At 39.4% G+C, this 15,367-nt stretch overlaps 1 long non-coding RNA gene across 1 annotated transcript in view; it reads right to left on the reverse strand.

Annotated features, from left to right (window-relative positions):
• Positions 1-15,060, reverse strand: part of LOC131405654 (uncharacterized) — a 117,249-nt gene extending 102,189 nt beyond the window's left edge. The window contains exons 1-3 of the long non-coding RNA XR_009220004.1: positions 13,892-15,060; positions 8,121-9,567; positions 7,129-7,226 (exon numbers count right to left, since the gene is read on the reverse strand). This is a non-coding gene — a long non-coding RNA (uncharacterized LOC131405654). The remainder of the gene's footprint in view (positions 1-7,128; positions 7,227-8,120; positions 9,568-13,891) is intronic.
• Between the last annotated feature and the right edge of the window lie 307 nt (positions 15,061-15,367).

The raw sequence follows: 15,367 nt of genomic DNA on the forward strand, positions 1-15,367 counted from the left end.
ACACATATTACAGGTAAGGATTTGCCTTTCCTGACCACAAGGCCTTAGCCAACACCACTATCTAAGAGCTAACAACGTTTCTGGTCCACTTTAACTATATCCTATATAACACTGCTTCAGACCAAGGAATCCTCTTTATAGCAAAGGAGACATGAGCACAGACCATGGGATCCACTGGTCCTATCATATACCGCAACCTTCAGAAGCTGCCAGCCTAAGAAAGCGATGGAAGAGCATTCTGAAGGCATAGCTGAGGCACCCCCTTGGAGACGATACCACATGATGATAGGGCACCCTCCTCCAGGATGCCGCTATACCCTAAATCAATAGCCCTTATGTGGTGCTACATCTGTTAATATGTAAAACACCTGCAGCCAGGAAACAAAGTGGGGAAGCAGGAATGGCCTCTCTTGGCATCATTCCCAGTGACCCACTTAGTGGTTTATACTTTCCTATCCCTGGAATGAGAAGTCCTGTTCTCACCAAGCGACATAGCCCATTAAACTTTAAGTTACAACTGCTGCCTGGTCACTTCAAGCACCTTGTACCAAGAGACCAGAAAGCAAAGAAAGGAGTCATCATTCTGGCAGGAGTAATTGACCTTGGTCATCAGGAAGAGGTAGGAGTTCCGTCACGCAAGTGTAGGGAAGAAAATTTTTATCACCCAGATGATGTTTGTCATATGAAGGGTATACATGAAAGGTATCTCTTCATACTCCTTTGCCCAATTTTGACAACAAATGGACAAATACAAGAGCCATAGCCTGGAGACCATGGTGAACATGCTGACTGGGCCTCAGAACCTCTCATGTACGAGGGACTCGGTGACCTCAGGGAAGCCGCCTAGACCAGCAGAGGTGTTAGCCAAGAGTAAGGGGAAATCCAGAAATGGTGGCAGCAGGATATAATGAATATCAGTTGTGGCCCCAAGACCAGCTGTAGTGAGAAAGACTGGAGTAAGTCCTACTTACTTTCCTCTTGTATTTTCAGAAAAAGAAACCAACCATAATCCTAGAGGAGCTATCCCCAGATGGGATGAACTTATTATAAGAAGCAAATGGATGATAGTACAGATTGTTAGGATGCACTGTCCAGGACTTTCTTCAGGACCAGGGCACTCTTCCCCACATGCCAGAATGTTGCATGCAGCAGCTCTCAACTGGCATCTCCCCAGGAATCGCCCTCAATTGAAGGGAGCTTCCTCACTCAAGGGTATGCCTCCTTTCCAGGGGAAGCCCATATCAAATGACTGGACCATGAGGAGTACAAGGGCCAGTCCCCTTGCGTCAATTCAGGACAACTCTGAAGAGCCATCTCAGGCCAGAGCTCCCCATGCAGAAGATGAACTCCACCACAGTTCAACATCCCCCTGTTCCAATCCTGCTTTGTTCACTCCCTTGCAGGTGTTTTTCCAAAAAGCACTCCCCAATAAATCTTCTGCACGCAGTCTCTGCCCTTTTGACATGACCGCATTCATCTTTGAGCAATTCCTTGCTTTCTGGCATATTAAAACAATGTAGTCTCAGCTTCTAATTTTGCTGTCCTGGAATCAGCCATTTCTAAAGTAGTAGTATTCCTGAATTAGAAGAGAAATACTGTAAGAGAAATTGGTGAATCTAGGTAAAAGCTTTTCAAATTTCTATTTTGAAGATTTTCAAGTTGAAAGCTGGAGAAAAAAAGAATACTTCTTTACAACTTACAGTAAGCATTTTCCAACAGTCGGTCATTATCCAATGAGACTGAACCACGTGCATACTGCCAACTTCATTGCTTACCACTATGTCCTCTTTTTTACTTTCCCATATCCTACAGTCACTGTTCAAACCCTTTTGTTCATAAGTGTACTTTCTCAAGACTTCTCTAGTCTCTGAATCCTCACACATCTGCAAGTACCTTTCTCCCCCTCAGGTGACTGATAGCTTTGTCTAGTATAGGATTCATGGGGTGTAAATCTCTCACTAGTCCATTGACATTATCCTACTATCTTCTAGTCTCCAAAGTTGCATACAGGAAATTCAATCTCAGTCTGAGTTTTCTTTTTCCTTTGCAAGTTAACTTGTTTTTTCTATCTGGAACCCAGTAATATCTTAGCATTATGCTTGGAGTTTGAGACTTGTATACGGTTATGCCCATTATCAGTTTTTCTCATCAATCCTAATTGAAACTTGGGTTGGGGTGAGGAATGGGGTACCCTTCGAGATGAAGACTTAGGTCTTTGTTCTAATATGAGTTTTTACTATTTTCTCTCTCCTTTTCTTTTTTTTAACCTTGTAGAATTCCTTCTAATATTTTATCTCTTGGGTCTATTAAAGCTCTATCTTCTCTCATTACTTCTTTTTATTTTTAATTTAGGCTTTTGGGGGTTTTATTTTTAGCAGTTACACATGTGCACCATTTAAAACTCGACAAGACTTGTTATGAAAAACATTAGGCCCCACACATTTCAAATTTCTTACCCCTGAAGGCAACTGCCTTCCATTCTTTCTGCTGGTTTTTGGTATTTACCTCCAATCTCTAAATAACATTCTTATGGTCTTACATTCTTATCGACTTTCAGTTATAGGCATTATTATCCACCAATAATATTTATTACAAAGATGAGAGTTTAGCTCTCTTTCAAATATAACCACCATTCTCACCTCACACACACACTTGGGTTCCCTTGTTCTTCCAAAATCTTTTTATCATAATGTTATGACAGATCAATATCCACTTTTTTCCTAGTTGTTCTGCTCCATGCTCCTCCCTAGCCACTAGCCAGCCCTTCTAGAAGCTTGTGGTATCAATATCACAGGATTCATATCCATTGTTTAGATTAATATCCATTGTTTATATTGACTATGTAAATACTATTGATAGCTGAATCATGTAGTTTACTATGATTATTTTCCCTAGTTAAGAATTATCTTTTTTCCATTTTTTACTTTTCTATTTAATATCATCCCCCATATTCTTCAGAACTTGAATAAATCTCTTCTCAATATACTCAAACCCATTAGTATTTTATTAATTTCACCTTCTTGAAGAAGCCTCTCCTCGAGCCTCTTGCCCTGCTCCAATCTGGATTGGCTCATTTTCAGGCCTGCTGCACAGCTGTCTTTGGGGTCTCTCTTCATCAACACTCAGAAAATTCCTCTGCCTCTCTTTTGTGTTGGATACTGTTTCCTCAATTTTGTTTTCTTCTTCCTTGGTTTATGCCATTATTTTGATGATGTACAAGCTCCAGTAATTTCTATAGAAATGGTATGTGGAAAGTGAATCTTTAAGTGAATGTCTTTGTCATAATTTATTTCTATGTATATATTTGTTCTTAGTTTTCAGGTATTTCTTCCTCTTGATTTTTCCAACCAATTCAGGCAGATCTCCAAAGTGACTCTCCTTAAATTCATCTACTGAAATTTTATTTCAAAGATTTTTTTCCATGTATATTTGTGTGAACGTTAATTTTATGTGTGAATTTGACTGGCCATGGGGTGCCCACATTAAACATTATTTCTGGGTGTGTCTGTGAGGGTATTTCTGGATGAGATTAGCATTTGGATTGCTGGACTCAGTGGACTGCCTTTCCCAGTGTGGACAGGCATCATCCAATCTGCTAAAAGCCTAAACAGAACAAAAGGTGGAGGAAGGAGGAATTTGCCCCTTGTCTCCTGCTTCACTCTTTGAATTGAGACATCTCATCTCATCCCCTCCTGCCCTTGAACTGGGATATACACCACTGGCTCCTCTGGTTCTCAGGCCTTCAGACATGGACTGGATTACACTACCAGCTTTCTGGAGTCTCCAACTTGCAGACAGCAGATCACGGAACTTCTCAGCCTCCACAGGTTCTGTTTCTTTGGAGAACCTTGACTATTACAGATTTTGGTACCGAGAGGCAGGTGCTGTGTAACAAATACCTAGAAAAGTGGAAGTGGCTTTGTGAGGGGTAATGGGTAGCGGCTGGAAGAGTTTAGAGGTGCATGCCAGAAGTATGAGCACTGAGGGTAATTCTGATGAGGGCTCAGAGAGAAAAGAGGAGAGCTGGAGAGAAAACCTCAGTCTTCTCAGAGAATATTTAAGTAATCCCGAACAGAATGTTGGTTGAAATATGGACCACAAAGGCCATTATGATAAGGTCTCAGATGAAAATATGAAACATGTTATTGGAAACTGGAGAAAATTGGAGAAAATGTGATATTTATCATAAAGCGACAAAAAACGTGACTGAATTGTGTTCATGTTCTAGTGTTTTGTGGAAGGTAGAACTTGCAAGAAATGAAACTGGATATTTAGCTGAGGAGATCTCTAAGGAGTGTCAAAGGAGTAGCCTGGTTCCTCCTGCCTGCTTATGGCAAAACCCAAGAAGAGAAAAATGATTTGAAGATGGAACTGTTAAGCAAAAAGGAACTAGAACTTAAAGATTTGGAAAATTCTCAGCCTATCCATATTGCAAAAAAAGAGAAAGCATTTTTGAAAGAGAACACTGAAGGTGTAGCAAAGTGACCATCTGATAAGGAGATTAACATGGATATGAACCATAGACCTAAATAGCCATCTCAAGAAGCCAGGTGTTATTCTTCAAGACAAGGGAAGAATAACACAACCACCACCACTACCCCACTGCCAAGGTAATTCAGAGATCATCAAGGCTACCACTGCCACCACAGGCCCAGAGTGCAAGGGCCTGGGGGAGGCAGAACGGTTTCCAACGCTGAGGCCGCCTCACTGGTTCAGGTGCGCTAGGATGCCCTTGCCCAGTGCCTCAGTGGCAGGGCCTGTACAGAAAGCTACAGCATGGGCAGGGCCACTACATAGAGCCAAGGTGTGGGCAGCACACCACGGAGCCATGGGGGTGATGGTGCCACCCCAGTGGGTCTGGAAGGCAAAGCATCAGACCAAAGACAATTATTCTCAAGCCTTATGGTCTAATGGAATTTGCCCTGTTAGGTTTTACACTTACTTGGAAACTGTCACTCCTTTCTTCTTTCCTACTTCTCCCTTTTGGAATGGGAATGTCTATACTTTGTCTGTCCCATCATTGTATTTTGGAAGCACATAACTTGTTTGGCTTCACAAGTTCATAGCTGGAGATTAATTTTGCCTCTGGATAAATCATACCTCAAGTCTCATTCATATCTAATTTAGATGATATTTACAGAGGCTTTGGAATTGAGACTTGATGCTGAAACAAGTTCAGACTTTCGGAGCTGTTGGAATGAATGAATGTATTTTGCATGCGAGAAGAATATGAATTTTGGGAGGTCAAGGGCAGAATGTTTTGGACTGAATGTTTGTGTCCCTCCAAAATTCATATGTTGAAATCCTAAACCCCAATGTGATGTCATTAAGGGGTGGGGCCTTTGGGAGGTGATCAGGTCACGAGGGTGGAGCCCTAAAGAATGGGATTCGTGCCCTTATAAAAGAAATCCCAGAAAGCTCTCTTGTCTCTTCCACCAGGTGAGGATCCAGCGAGAAGGCAGCCTTCTATGAACCAGAAAGCAGGCTCCCACCAGACACCAAATCTGCAGGTGCCTTCATCTTGGACTTCTCAGCTTCCAAAACTTAGAAACAAATTTCTGTTGTTTAAGCTACCCACCCAGTCTATGATATTTTTGTTACAGCAGCATGAACTGATTAAGACAGTACGGACTCTTACTTCACTCAATGAGAAATCTGACATTTTAATTTGCTCATAGTTTTATAGAAATTTCCACAAAGCAAATTACAACAAATATTTCAAAGTAAATATCTTACAGGCCACAGTCACTGATCATAATTCAATAATACTAGAAATAATTTTTAATATTTGAAACATCTTAATGACTTGAAAATTAATTCTTGATCAACGAGAAAAATCACAGACTCTAGAAATTAATGAAAGATAAATACATAAAAATTTACAGAACACCGCAAAAGCCATACTTTCAAAAAAAAAAAAATTCATGTGCCTAAATCCTTTCATTATGAAGACAAATGACTAAAATTTCAGGAATGTTATGTTTATCTTAAGAGTTTTTTTGAAAAAGCACAAAATTATCCAAAAGAAAATTTGAAGAGTGAATGAAGATAACAGATATAATTGGTGATATAGAAAAAAAGTAGGAGAATTGGTAAAGAATTCCAAAAGATATTTTTTAAGAACTAACAAGATACACACACACACACACACACACACACACACACACACACGCCCTTTATGGTCCTGCTTAAGAATGTAAGACAAAACAAATATTAGCAAGACTATGAAGAGAAGAAACGTATGATTTCCCAGAAAATATAAATAACCCAAAGTAAACGAAATATAAAACCCAAATTGACTAATTATTAAAAAAGAGATTGGAAAGCTATTTTAAATAATAATACATCCAAAAACCTTTTAAATATGAGTTCTACCTAACTTTTAAAACACAAGTAATTACAATGTTATTTAAATTATTCCATACCAAATAAAAAGATGAAATGTTTCACAATTCATTTCATGAAGCCAGCATACCAAGACTTAACTTAAAAAACAAATCCAAAAACTATAAACTTTTCTAATTATTTCAGTTACTATGGCTACATAAAAAAACCACCCTAATATTTAGTGACCTAAAACAAAAATATGTATTTTTCTCATGAATCTGCAATTTGGACAGGCCTCAGAGAGGACAGCTCATCTCTGCTCCACTCAGCATCGGCTGGGGTGGCTAAATGGCTGGGGAGTAAAATTATATAAAGGCTCATTCAGTAACACGTCTGGTGGTTGATGCTGTCAGATGAGACCTTGGCTGGTGCCAGAATACCTACACATGGCTTCTGTGTGTGGTCCAGGCTTCTTCACACCAGGGTGGCTAGGTTCTAAAGGTAAGCATCCTGAGAGAACCAAGCAAAAGCAGCACCACATTTTATGACCTAGCCTTGGAAGTCATACAGTATCACTACTTCCACATTCTATTAATCAGTGCTAAGTCCAGCCCAGGTTCAAGAGGTGGTGGGGAATAAACTCAGTCTCTTGATGGGAAGTGGCAAGGTTCTAGAGGAGTATGTGGGACCAGAAATATTGTTGAGACCAGTTTTCAACAATGCAACAGTCTACCTTCTGACCATAGCAGTTCACATCTCTCCCACATGCAAAATACACTCATTCCCCCCCTCAATACCCACAATATCAGGCTGAGGCTTGAGGTCCAGGTACGGATGAACTTCTTGGGTAAGTTCCTTAAATACAACCCCTTGAGTACAGTTCCTCTTGATCTGAAGAGCTGTAAACAAAAAAGACAAGTTATCTGCCTCCACAAACACAAATACACAATGGTGGAATAGGCACAGGACAATTGCTGTAGACACTCCCACTCAAGGAGGCAGAAAGGAGACAGCAGTCATTGGTCCATTAAAATTTTGAAACCCAGCTGGGCATATGCTGCTAGTTCTTCAATTGGGGCTCAGTTGTACTGCTTGGGAATGACTCAGTGTGGTTCACAGCTCCCCACTCTGGGCTGTTGGTTCCATGTTAAGCAGTCATGTTCTTAGCATGCTTCCTGTCTATAGAAGTTTGGGATCCAAAGGCCTCTTTTCATTTTGTACTCTCTGTGCCTTTCAGTTCAAGCTGATATAATCCTTTTAAAAACTATGTGGATCAAGAAAATGAGAAGACAAGCCAAACTGGGAGAAAACTTTTGCAAAAAATATATCTGATAAAAGATTGTCATCTAAAATATACAAAGAATTCTTAAAATTCAACAGTAAGAAAGTGAACAATCCGATTAAAAAATGGGCAAAATGGGGCCGGCCCGGTGGCTTAGCGGTTAAGTGCACGCGCTCCGCTGCTGGCGGCCCGGGTTCGGATCCCGGGCGTGCACCGACGCACCGCTTCTCCGGCCATGCTGAGGCCGCGTCCCACATACAGCAACTAGAGGGATGTGCAGCTATGACATACAACTATCTGCTGGGGCTTTGGGGGAAAAAAATAAATAAATAAAATCTTTAAAAAAAAAAATGGGCAAAAGATCTGAACAGACACCTACCAAAGATAAAGATACACAGATGGAAAATAAGTATATGAAGATGCTCAACATCATATGTTATTTAGGGAAATGCAAATTACAATAAGATACCACTACACACCTACTAAAAAGGCCAAAATTCAGAAAACTCACCACACCAAATGCTGGTGAAGATGTGGAGTAACAGGAGCTCTCATTCATTGCTGGTGGAATGCAAAATGGTGCAGCTACTTTGGAAGGCAATTTGCCAGTGGCTTACAAAACTAAACATACTCATACAATACAACCCAACCATCACACTCCCTGGTATTAAGCCAAAGGAGTTGAAAACTTACGTCTGCAAAAAAACCTGCACACATATATTTATGGCAGCTTTATTCATAATTGGCAAACCTTGGGAACGACCGAGATGTCCCTGGGTAGGTGAATGGATAAATAAACCATCCAGACAACGGAACAGCACTAGAAAGCACTGAGCTATCAACCCATGAAAAGACCTGGAGGAAGATTAAATGTATATTACTAAGTCAAAGAAGCCAATCTAAAAAGGCTACATATTGTATGACTCCAACTGCATTACATTCTGAAAAAGGTGAAACTATAGAGAGTGTAAAAAGATTAGTGGTGGCCAGGGGCTGGGGCAAAGGATGGATGAAGAGGCAGATTATAGAAGATTTTTAGGGCAGTGAGACTGTTCTGTATGATACTATAATGGTGGATACATGTCATTACACATTTGTCCACACCCGCAGAATATACACCAAGAGTGAACCCTAATGTAAACTATGGACTAGGAGTGATAACGATGTATGGATGCAGGTTCATCAATTTTAACAAATGTTCCATTCTGGTGTACTAGAGGGGCACAGAGTATATGGGAACTCACTACGCTTTCAGCTCAATATTGTTGTGAACCTAAAACTGCTCTAAAAAATAAAGTCTATTTTTTTAAACTGTATGGATTTCTTGTGAATCAATTTATAATCCACTCCATTAGACAAAAGTCACACCCACAAATTTCAAGATAAGTCCTTGAGCTTCCTATACGGGTCTTGAGGGACAGTGCTCTTAAAATTCTTAGAGGACCTTTTGTTTAATAAAGAAGATCTTGAGGCATGGCATGCCCTCAAGACTCTTACAGGGACTATAGTCTTTGTGAAGCATAATATTAAATTTCCTGAGACTTTAACAAAGAGTTTTATAATCACTCTCTTGGCTTCATAGTTAATCTATGTTTTCTGACAATACCCTAGATTTGATCTCTTTCCATAAGACTTTTCTCAATTTGAGAATTGTCTGCCATCTGGAGAAAGTGGAAAAGAGTGTTTATTTTTGAACTCATTAAGTTCTGGCTCCTTTATATTGAACAATTCTTTCCTTAGCTTATCTCTCTCAGTCCAATCAGACTGCTATAACAAAATGCCAGAGACTGGGTGGCTTATAAAGAACAAATTTATTTCTCACAGTTCTGGAGGCTGGAAATCCAAGATCAAGATGCCAGCAAGGTTGGGTTCTGCTGAAGGCTTCTTCTGGGTTGCAGACTGCCAACTTCTTGCTGTGTTCTCTCATGGTAGAACGGGTAGGAAGCTCTGTGGGGTCTCTTTATAAAAGCACTAATCTCATTCATGAGGGCTCCACCCTCATGACCTAAGCACCTCCCAAATGCCCCATCTCCTAATACCATCACACTGGACATTAGGATTTAACCTATGAATTTTAGAAGCCTCAAACATTCACACCATAGCACTCTCTCCTATCATATTTTACTATAAGCAGCAAGAAATAGTCAGATGACACCTTCAAATATTCCCAGAAATATCTTTATCATACAATTCATTATAACCATTTTCCATTTTCCACATTACCATAGGTGACAATATTGCTCAACTTTCTACTATTACATAACAAGGATCTTCTCTCCAGCTCCCAATGGTATTTTTTCACTTTCCTTTAAACCTTCACTGACATCCCCCTTGAGGGCCATCAGATTTTCACTAACAATCTTTTCAAGGTCCTCCCATCTTCTGCCCACTGTCTAGTCCTGTGTAATTTAGCTTCCGCCACTGCCACAGGTTCAGGTTTCTGTTACATGGCACCCCACCACTTGAAAATACCAAAATCAATTTCAGTTTCTATGACTGCACAACAAATTACCCCAAAATTTAGTGGCTTAAAACAACAACAATATTTATTTTGCTCAAGAGTCTGCAATTTGGGCAGGGCTTGGTGGGGATAACTCATTTCTGCTCCATTCAAGAGTGATATAGACAACAAAAAGAATTACAGATGCTACGACAGATGTTCAGAGTGTAAATGAGGGGCACAAAAGAGGTAGTAGTCAATTCTATCTCGGAAATCATAAAAAAAAGTAACCCTTGAGACAAAGTTGAGAGCTGACATGAAAAGGAGCAGGACTATCAAAGAGTGGGTCATATTTCAGAAACCATGAGTGCATTGGTATGAATACACCCATTGAGGTGGGAGAGCAGAAAGGAAGTAACTGGTGAGAGTTGAGGCTAAAAAGGAAGGCTGAGAACAGATGTTTCTACGGGAAGAAGCAAGAGGACTGGGGTCCAATCAGTTGCAACACTACCAGAGGCTAAGCCACAGGGAGTAGCTGCTACTGAACTGTTGGGGACCATGAAGAACTGCAGCTGCTCAAGAAAGGCCCCGAAGATGAGAGTCAGTTATAAGAAGGAATGCTGAGAGGTGCTGTCATGGAGAGAGGTTGTCAAGAGGCACCACTTTACAGAGAAAAGCTACCAGACAGAAAAGCTCTCCACTGGAGCAGCCAGAAGGTCAGGCCGTGGTTCCCTGCACGGTCTGTATTTCTAACTCACACAACCTAACCTTTACCTTGGAGAGAGAGAAGACTGTTCCCACAGTCTACTTAACAGGCAGAGGTGGTAGTGACCATGAGAATTTCAATACAATTTCTCTTCAAAAAATCTACAGACACTCAGTGAGGCCTGCAGTTATTCATACAGGCCAGATTATTCTCTCAGGTTCATGGTGGAAAGCATAAACCTGGAAAAGAGGACTGTGTTTATTTATTTATTTCTCTGTCTCTGTCTCTCTCTCCCCCTCTTTAGTTTAACCTATTAGATTTCTCTATAACCACATATTAATCTCTTATTTCAAAGCCACCAGAAGCCAATAGCATGTACTCTGTATTGAATCCTGACTGTAAATAAATAAATAGGGCTACATCAAACTATAAAGCTTCTGCACAGTGAAAGAAACAATCAAGAAAATGAAAAGGCAACCTACAGAATGTGAGAAAATATTAGCAAACCACTTACAGGTAAGAGGTTAATATTCAACACATACAAGGAACTCATACAACTCAATAACAAAAAAAAAAGAAATCTAATTAAAAAATGGGCAGAGGACTTGAATAGACATTTTTCCAAGGAAGACATACAGATGGGCAACAGGTACATGAAAAGATGCTCAACATCACTAATCATCAGTGAAATGAAAATCAAAGCCACAATGAGATATCACATCACACCTGTTAAAATGGCTATTATCAAAAAGAAATAGCAAGTGCTGGCAAAGATGCAGAAAAGAGAACTCTTGCGCACTATTGGGGGAAATGTAAACTGGTACAACCACCTTGGAAAATAGTATGGAGGTTCCTCAAAAAATCAAAAATAGACTACCATATGATCCAGCAATCCCATTTCTGGGTATATATCCAAAAGAAATAGAATCAAGAACTCAAAGAGATATCTGCACTCTCATGTTCATTGCAGCATTATTCATAACAGCTAAGAGATGGAGACAACCAAAGTGTGCACTGACAGATAAACGGATAATGAAAATACGAAATCCTGCCATTTGCAACAACATGGATGGACCCTGAGGGCATTATACTAAGTGACATAAGTCAGACAGAGAAAGACAAATACTGTACGATCTCATTTATATGTGGAATCTAAAAAAAAGTCGAACTAATAGAAACAGAATAGAACGGCGGTTGTCAGGGGCTGCAAGGTGGGGGAAATGGGAAGATGTTGGTCAAAAGGAACAAACTTCCAGTTATAAGATGAATAAATTCTGGGGAGCTAATGTACAGCATGGTGACTATAGTTAACAATACTGTATTATATATTTGAAAGTTGCTAGAAGAATAGAGCTTAAATGTTCTCACTACAAAAAAATAATAAATAATTATGTGAGGTGATGCAAGTGTTAACTAACCCTATTGTGATAGTCATTTCACAATATATATGTGTATCTAATCATCATGTTGTATACCTTAACCTTATACAACGTTATACGTCAACTGTATCTCAATAAAGCTGGAAAAAAAGGAAAAAAAAAAAAAACAGGTGTCTATAATGCATAAATAATGAGCAATTAATGTGTACTAATTTTACAAATTTAGTCTGTGTTAAACCTGTTTGCCTTCATTGACTAAACATCAATTTTGGAGAATATCGTCTTGACTGTAGGTCCTTAAATGTATAAATTCAAAAACATGCCACATTAAAATGTGCCTGGCTAGCCCACAAATTTATACATTTCTCAAGTCTCAACAATACCTCATAGCATTTCCTTGTAGGCTGTAGTAAGAACTGTGATCTTCATCTTAAGAGTCACAGAAAGTTACTGATAATTTTTAAGCAGAAAAGAATGTGACCAGATTTGCATTATAGAAAGAAGACTCCAGCTGTAGTATGGAGAACAAATTTCTGATGTGGGAGGGGAGGGGGGGTTTGAAGGGGTGGATGGATGATGCTATTGTAAAAGACTGGATAAAATATTATTGCAGTGGTACACATGAACAGAATCTTGGATGATAATCTATGCCCAGATTACGGACCAGTGTGGAAGCAGCAAAAAGAGAAAGGATGAATTGCAGAGGTATTTAGAAAGTAAAACGGACAGGACTTGGCTTTGCATAGCACATGGGGAGTGAGGGTGAGGGAGCTCTCAAAGACAGGTAGTTGGTTTCTGGTTAGAGAAATAAAGTGGATGGTGATTCTATTCATTAAAAAAAGGGACACTAGGGGCCGGCCCGGTGGCGCAGTGGTTAAGTGCACACGCTCCGCTTTGTCGGCCCAGGGTTCGCAGGTTCGGATCCCGGGCACGCATCGACACACTGCTTGTCATGCCATGCTGTGGCGGCGTCCCATATAAAGTAGAGGAAGATGGGCACAGATGTTAGCTCAGGGCCAATCTTCCTCAGCAAAAAAAGAGGAGGACTGGCATCGGATGTTAGCCCAGGGCTGATCTTCCTCACCGAAAAAAAAAAAAAGGGACGCTAGAACAGAACCAGGTTTTAGGAGAATAAACATGAGTCTGATTTGAGGCATACTGAGTTTGAGATGGAGCTCAAAGGAGTGTTCGGCACATATTAAAGGAGCAGATATTATCATCATTATTATAACCACCCTCAAACTCCCACTTTTTGTCACACGTAGGGTCCTCTCATATCCAGGTACTCTCTACTTGAGACAGATACAGCTGATGAAGATGTAGTGTCAGTGTCTCCTCATAAACTATGGGTCAGATATGGGGATCCCTGAATTTCTTGCCCTGGCGTGAGCTGAAGGAGTAGGGCTATATCTCAAACCATCATCTACCCATGATGGATATAAAAGAATCCAAAATCCCTAGATGAGGGCTTGGACTTTTTATAATAGTGCTCCCCACCCCACAGCTCCGAGACTTCAGAGTGTAGCCTGCTTCTCACCGACTGTCCTTCCCAAAGTCGTTGCATCAAAAGTAGAGGATTATCTCTTATTTGCCAGCTCCTTCCCAAAACCCAGCCAGACAAATAGAGAAGGTATCTAATTACCATTCAACCTTACTAAGGGAGGAAAAACTGTTGGCAATATTTGAGAAATCAAAATGTTCTTCTAGCTAGGCCTCACTGACCACTTAGCATATATCTGAAACAAAAACATACTCACTTGAAATTCGCTTGAAGAATTTCCAAACATATGAGGAAAACTGGGAGCAGTGAAGAAAAAAACAACAATAAGAAAAATAAACAAAACTAATTCTAGAGATTATGCTAGAGATTATCAGTCCCAAATAATATTCAGGAAAAAGAAGACAATGTAAAAAAAAAATTCTAACTAATATCTTTACAGAATTTGAAGAAAATGTATCCATAAAACACGAGCAGGATGCCATGGGAACAGAGAGCATTAAAGGAACAATCAGAGTTCTTTGAAAATAAATATGACTGCTGAAAACATTTTTCAAAAAAAGGACTGGAAAACAAAGACAAGGATATTTCCCAGAACATATAGAAAAAATAAAGAGAAAAAAATATAGGAGAACAAAAGATATAAGAAATGGAGAACAAATCTAAGAGATTCAATATTCAGACTAATAGAAGTTCCAGAATGAGAAATTACAGGGGAGCAAATAATCAAATAAATAATATAAGAAAACTTCAAAAACTGAAGAAAAATACAAGTCTTCATATTGAAAGGCTATACCGAGCACCAATCAGATGAATTAATATAAGATCCATATCTAGACACATTCTTGAGATTTTTGAGCATGAGTTGTATATGGAAAATATTTTAAAAGCTTCCAGAAAGGCAAGAAATAAGCAGGCATCAGGCTTCTCAGTAACAACACAAAATACTAGAAGCCAATGTGCCATGTCTTCAAAGTTCTAAAGGAAAAATGTTTTGAATTTAAAATTCTATATCTATAGGTCCATCAACTATAAGAGTCAAACAAAAACATTTTCAGACACATAAGAACCCTAAAATTTGTTATTAAGCAATGTTCTGAAGACACTGAGGATGTTATTCAGCAAAATAAAGTGAGAAACAAAGAAAAAATTGGATCTAAGAAACAGAAGCTCTAAGCCAGGAACACAGTGAAGGGAAGATCCAGGATGACTATGCAGCAGACCTAGTAACAAACCCCAAGTGGATCAGAAAGACAAAAGGCTCCAAAAGGACTGTCTTCAAGAAGAATGTGGATTCTTATAACCGAGTGTGACAGAGAAGCCAGGTATTTTGAGAATATAATGAAGGTATCTTATTCTTTTGTCAATCAGAAGAAAAAACAGTAATTCAAAACTCTAGAGGGAAAAAAGCTATACAAGAAAGTCACGGTTCAATTATAATGAAAATTATAATTATAATTGATATAGCTTATCTCTAATCTCCCTTTCCAATAGTGAGAAACCTCGCTCCTAGCAGCCACCATACATTTACATATTTGTTCAATCCCAGTATACATGTATAGCAGTTTCAGAATTGTTAAGCTGTACACCCGTGAGAAACAACTTCATCGACCAAAGTACAGTGTTTATGTACACTATTGTCTTTAGTCTTACAGGTTCCAGTCAAAACACTCTTTTCCAAAGTTATTTAGGTCAAGCACCTTTTTCCCCATTCCTTCAGCAAGGTTATGTCATA

This window comes from Diceros bicornis, chromosome 5 (genome assembly GCF_020826845.1).
Source record: "Diceros bicornis minor isolate mBicDic1 chromosome 5, mDicBic1.mat.cur, whole genome shotgun sequence".
Lineage (NCBI taxonomy): Eukaryota > Metazoa > Chordata > Mammalia > Perissodactyla > Rhinocerotidae > Diceros > Diceros bicornis.